The sequence below is a fragment of the Belonocnema kinseyi genome, chromosome 1 (assembly GCF_010883055.1).
Source record: "Belonocnema kinseyi isolate 2016_QV_RU_SX_M_011 chromosome 1, B_treatae_v1, whole genome shotgun sequence".
NCBI lineage: Eukaryota > Metazoa > Arthropoda > Insecta > Hymenoptera > Cynipidae > Belonocnema > Belonocnema kinseyi.
In genome coordinates, this window is record NC_046657.1 from 88555269 (window position 1) to 88561073 (window position 5805).

Genomic DNA, 5805 nt, shown 5'->3' on the forward strand with positions numbered 1-5805 from the left:
ACAAAGGGCATGGCAAGGCAATCATAGAACCAGGAACTTCTGTGTGCTGGTCACTCTCGATGTGAAGGAGGCCTTCAACTCAGCGAGGTGGGTTGACATCCTGGATGCACTTGAGCATCGTTTCAGGGTGCCGGCGTATCTGCGAAGAGTGATCAGCGATTAGCTGAACGATAGGGAACTATTGTTCGACGCTATGGAAGGACGACAGAGAAGGAAGGTCACAGGTGGTGTGGCCCAGGGGTCTGCTCTTGGGCTGGATCTCTGGAACAACGTTTATAATGGTGTACTAGAAATTGTGCTACCTGAGTGGGCAAAATTGATTGGATTCGCTGACGATCTTGCAGCTACGATACTCGCTAGAGATGGAGAGCAAGCCCAAAGAAGAGTATCTCATATCACATACCTGGTGAATGACTGGCTTGCGAAGCATGGGCTCTCCTTGGCGGCTTGCAAGACTGAAGTGGTTGTCCTTACAAGCCAAAGGCACTATAAGGACAAATTAAGGTTTGAGATCATAGATGAAACTGTGGAGGCTGTTAAAGTCGTCCGATATCTTCGTGAAAAGGTGGACCAGAAGCTCACGCACTGGCCACAAATCCAGTATGTAGCGGACAAAGCTAGTGCTACAGTGGCAAACCTTTCTAGGCTTATGCCTAATATTGGAGGTCCTAGAGCCAGTAAAAGGAAAGTATTAATGAGTGTGGCTCACTCGATACTCCTATACGGAGCGGAGATTTGGGCTGATGCGCTAGAAGTGGAAAAATATAAGAAGAGAATGGTCTCAGTTCAACGCCGTTGCGCTCTGCGAATAGCAAGTGCGTTCCGCACTGTCTCAGCTCCGGCTGTAATGGTTGTGGCGGGAGTAATCCCCATTTTCTTTCTTGCAAAGGAAAGAAGAAGGACATTTGAAAGATCCCAAGTGGAAGTAGATCGTCCTGGGATTAAAGCGCAGGAGAGATCAAGAGTACTTGAAGAATGGCAATGCTGCTGGTCGACCGAAAGTAGAGGTAGGTGGATAGCACGTCTAATTGGAGAGGTGTCTCCGTGGTTCGAGAGGAAGCACGGTGAGGTGAATTTTTACCTAACCCAATTCCTCACGGGACATGGACACTTCAATGCTTTCTTACATAGAAGAAATAGAAAGGACAGTGAGTATTGCGACTACTGTTCCACACAACTGGATAATGTAGAGCACACATTCTTTGAGTGCGACAGATGGGCTACCAAGAAGAATGCATTAGAATGTACGCTGGGGAGTGTTTTCACACCCGAAAACTGTGTAGCGTTGATGCTGAGCAGCCAAAGCACCTGGGATGCTGTGGCATCCTATGTCGAGCCCTAGATGAGACATTATCCTCTTCTGCCGAGGACGACGCGTGCCCCTGGAGGAATGATCACCTGCCAATAAAGACAGAAGCCCAAGTAGGCAAGTAAGTGGAAAACCGATGCACGGTTATTGGCCTTATCCCCATGTTCCTGAAGTAATGCGGAAGCGGATTCCGGGAACATGGGTTGGCGGGAGAAGGTTTTTTAGTCAGTAAGAATCTGACACTACCCATCCTAAGAATTGCCTACTCAGGTAGACGATTGCTAGGATGGGTGTCTTATGCAAGATTTCCCCTTCTATAAAAAAAAAAATCACTACCACTACCACTACCACTACCACTACCACTACCTCTACCACTACCACTACCACTCCAAGTACCACGACTGTTTTATGTAGTGGAGGGGAGGTGATACCCCTACTTGGCGCGTCCCCAGGTGGCGGATAGGGGAATGCTCGCTGGAAACAGAGGGTAGGGCCAAATAAAATACGCCCTGCGGACCAAACACACATGATCGGTGCCGATCGCGACCCACTGGGAGTGCCTCCAACTGGTGACGGGGATGAGGCTGCTACCCGTGTGGGGTGGCTGGTCCTCCATCGGGCGCCTCCCCAGGTTGCAGATAGGGGAACGCTTCCCAGATATGAGTGGTACCGGGGAAATCAAATACCCGGGGCGGACAAAAACCAGCTAGGGGAAGGAACCATGAATGAAAAAACCAAGAATGACAGAGTATCTTGAAAAACAAGTACCCCAAGAGTCATAATCTCTCTGTCGGCTTCGATCGGGTCCAAGCCCCGGTGGCCGGCACTGGTCCCAAGGATTTGGGGGGGGGGGGGGGGGGGGGGGGGGGGAACAAAGACACGTTGTAACAAAAGGAGATGAAATTGAGATGGATACGGATATTGTGTTCGAATCAACGGGTAAGTCTAGAGAAGCATGTTGCTCTTCAAGCGACCTGCTCCGGCCAGGCGTTTTAGATGCCTCTCCAGGGAAAGTAGACTACTAAAAGAAGGAGGAAGAAATTCTAGATGTAGTCTGCATAGAAGTAGAGAACCTGAGCATTTTCTGTACTAATTACAAAAACATGCAAATCGATGTCAAGAATGGATTGCAATTTATTGCAGATCAATTAAATCAAGCACGAGTTTGCAGAGGCAAGTAAAAGGAAGACCGCAAAAATATGCCTACTTCGGAAAATAGCAACGGGGTCCACACAAGAGCAGGGATCTCACGAACCAAAAATAAAATGGCACAAAGTAGCCAAAATGCGCCGGAGGCCAAAAGAAAAAGGAACGGTAACCTGACTCCGAGCCCTGAGGAAGTTGCGACTACGAAACCAAGCAGCAAGAAGCCAAGGGAAGATGGTGAAAAGTGGATCGAAGTCGTCAAATGAGGGGCAAGATTACGAGCTGAGCCAGAAAGTAGGGAACGACAAGTAAGACGTAATGAAGAAAGGGATGCTCATAAAGTTGGCTGAGGGTGAAAAATTCACGGATGTGTTGAAGGCCATCAGGAAAAAGGTAAACCCGGAGGAAATGGGTGTGACAATAAAGGCCATCAGAGAAACCATGTTAGGGGATGTATTCGTCGTACTTGGGGCGAAAACGGAGGATAAAGAAAAATTCAACGATGCGCTACGATCGGCGATAGGGGAGGAAGGTGAGGTACGCCAGCTTATTCCAAAAGCCCAAATCCAGCGTATGAAGTAGGCGAAAGAGTACCAGCTTTTACTGTTGAAGAATTGATGAAAGCAGTAAATACACTAGAAAACAAAAAGGCGCCGGGCCCAGATCGAATCCCAAATAAGGTGATAAAAATCATCGCATAAGCATACCCTTAACTTTTGTTAAACATGTACAATGCATGTCTAGGAGCGGGGATTTTTAGTGCAATGTGGAAAATCCAGAGATTGTTGTTGTTAGACAAGGGTAAGGGGCCCCCAATAACCCCATCCTCTTATCGCCCACTATGTATGCTTGACACAGTGGGTAAAGTCTTGGAGAAGCTCATACGAGCACGTTTGTGAACAGCAATAAATTCTGCTGGAGGCTTGGCTGATGCTCAATATGGATTTCGCGAAATAAGATCTACCGTGGGAGCCATCAAGGAGGTAATCGACACAACGTACAGGGCGTGGTCGGGTAATCACAGAACGAAAAGCGTATGTGTATTGGTGGCACTGGATGTGAAGAATGCCTTCAATTCCGTAAGGTGGGTGGATATATTGAAAGCTTTAAGGGAACGATTTAAAGTACCACAATACCTGCATAGGATCATTAATGACTACCTAAAAAATAGGCTGTTGAGTTTTGAAACAACAGCAGGAAACAGGAGCAAGGAGGTCACGGCAGGGGTGGCGCAAGGATCGACTTTTGCGCCGTTTGATGAGTCCCACACTCACATTCGTTCCTTGTGGACTGTGCGCTCATGTGTGCATCTCACGTCTATATGCGTTACGTATATATGCGTGATGTGCACATATTGGGCTCATGGTCCCCAAAGATCGAATGTGGCGCGTCCCCAGGTGGCGGATAGGGAAATGCTCGCTGGAAACAGAGGGTAGGGCCAAATAAAATACGCCCCGCGGACCAAACACACATGATCGGAGCCGATCGCGACCCACTGGGAGTGCCTCCAACCGGTGACGGGGATGAGGCTGCCGTGAGCTTGCTCTGCCGAGGTGTAAGTCGCGGTCTGTTAACAGGAATCCAGCCCCTTCGGGCTCTGATCAGGAAGTGCGTGGTGGCTGCAGAGGTCGGAATCTGCAGTGGTCCGGGCGAGTCCGTCCGTGCATCCCGGGACCGGTTAAACAAAGGCTGGGCCCCAGGGAACTGGGGTAGGACTTTAGTCCGAGGGTATACCCGTTCCCAGTTTTTTCGGCCCGCCCCTCCACGCACGAAGCGCTGGATCAATATTTATGAAGAATTCAAATCAGATAGAGAGGAATGAAGTGAAAGAAGCGATGGTCACGGACATCGACATACTGGTGACAGCCAATGTATTAGACAACCGCGAGGTAAAAACGTTGAAAGAAAGGGAGACTTCCATTAAAATAAGGGAAGGCTTATATAAGTTCTGCAAGGAAGTGGAAGCAGAAAAAGAAAGTACTCTATTGGAACTTCAGAGGCTGATTCACACTATGGCCTCTGAGACTGTGTTTAGAACGAACATGGACTTGACAATCAAGAATAATCTACCAGGTGCTTTAACGCAAGTGGATCTTTTACTAAAACAAAGAAAGACCTTGAAGGAAAACAAAAAAAGGCTCGAGGCATGGAGAAACGAGGAAGCAGTGCCGCCACGTATAGTAGAAATACACATGGGCAATGAGACAAATAACCTCTTGTAACGGACGTCTGGGTCTGAGGCAAAAAGAAAGAGGCCATAAATCAGCACGTCTAGCCCTGAGAGCGGGGAAAGCTCAAGACCTGCAAAGAAACCACAAATCGAAGGGAACATCGGTGAGGGGAGTAAAGCAATGAGCCGAAGAAAGAAAAAAAAATCAGGAACCGGACAACACTTCCACAGAAAAAAAGGTTCGCACCGAAGCGGTGATAATTAAACCTGTTGGCGGAAAAAGGTTTTCCGAGGTTGTGAAAGACATTAGGGCAAAAGTCAAGCCAGACGATATGCAGGTGGAAATCAGGGCTATTAGGAAAACCCGTCAAGGTAATGTTCTTTTAGAACTGGGAGCTACGAGCGAAAACCGCAACAAGTTTGGTGACGAACTACAAAAAGTTCTCAACCATATTGGAGAGGTAAGGCAGGCAGTGCCACGCACACAGATCCAAATAAGGGATCTTGACGTAGCAAGAACTGCAAAGGAAATTGAAGATGCCCCCAAGAAAGAACTAGGGCTAGAGGCTGTTGACAACACAGCGGTCAATATGACGAAGAAGGAGATCCGCGGGAGTCTAATGGCCTTCGTTGATCTAAAAGAAGCAGATCCCATTAAATTAAACCAGATTGGCCACATTAAAATCGGGTGGGTCAGCTGTAGAGTACGCATCAAAGAAAGATCTAATCGGTGCTATCGTTGCTTTGACTACGGTCATATCGCGACGGAATGCAAAGGAGTTGATAGAAGGCGACAATGTTGGAAATGCGGGACAGAAGGGCATATAGCTGTAGAATGCACAGAAAAAGCAAAGTGCTCACTTTGCTCAACGAAAGAAGATGGAAGGCCAGTCGACCATATGCTTGGTTCGTCAAAGTGCATGGTCTACAAAGAAGCTGACAGAGGGAGCAGTAAGAAAATCGGATGGCGCTAATACTTCAAGGAAACTTGAATCGCTGTCAGCTAGCACAGGACCTTATGTCAAAGCTAGCTGATGAGAAAAAGCAGACATGATTATCATCTGCGAGCAGTATGAATGCAGGAAAGGTAAGAATTGGTACCAGGACAGAAGCGGTACTGCGGCCATTTGGCTCATTAACAACGACGTCTTTTCAGTTAAGAACCATGGAGAAGGTGATG